The sequence below is a fragment of the Penaeus monodon genome, chromosome 24 (genome assembly GCF_015228065.2).
Source record: "Penaeus monodon isolate SGIC_2016 chromosome 24, NSTDA_Pmon_1, whole genome shotgun sequence".
Lineage (NCBI taxonomy): Eukaryota > Metazoa > Arthropoda > Malacostraca > Decapoda > Penaeidae > Penaeus > Penaeus monodon.
The window spans coordinates 6,484,796-6,485,128 of NC_051409.1; the positions used below are offsets into that span (position 1 = coordinate 6,484,796).

Below are 333 nucleotides of genomic sequence, written 5' to 3' on the forward strand. Positions count from 1 at the left end.
CCCTGTTTATCACAAGTTCCTTTGTTATAGTTTCTCGTACTATCTTTTGTACACCTATTAATTACCCTATCTGTCCCCTGCCATATTTATTTTTTCTGCTGATGTTCCCTTGGTGTGTGTTTCATATTAAATTTCATATAGTTGATCTTAATTATAAATATACATTACACTGGCCCACAAAGTCTATATAGAAGGTATGTACAAGAGCAGTACACAATTTCCTCGTAAAATAACTCTATTCATATTATTGTTCATTTGTCCAGTTCTGCTTAGGAACCCACGGAGGCATGTGACAATCCTGAAGCAGAGACATCAGGCGCTAGTATCTCGTCT

The 333-nt window shown here is 36.3% G+C and overlaps 1 protein-coding gene across 1 annotated transcript in view; it reads right to left on the reverse strand.

Annotated features, from left to right (window-relative positions):
- The window catches only part of LOC119588517 (von Willebrand factor D and EGF domain-containing protein-like), a gene marked incomplete at its 5' end in the record, with an annotated part of 11,046 nt that overhangs the window by 5,561 nt on the left and 5,152 nt on the right, over positions 1 to 333 (reverse strand).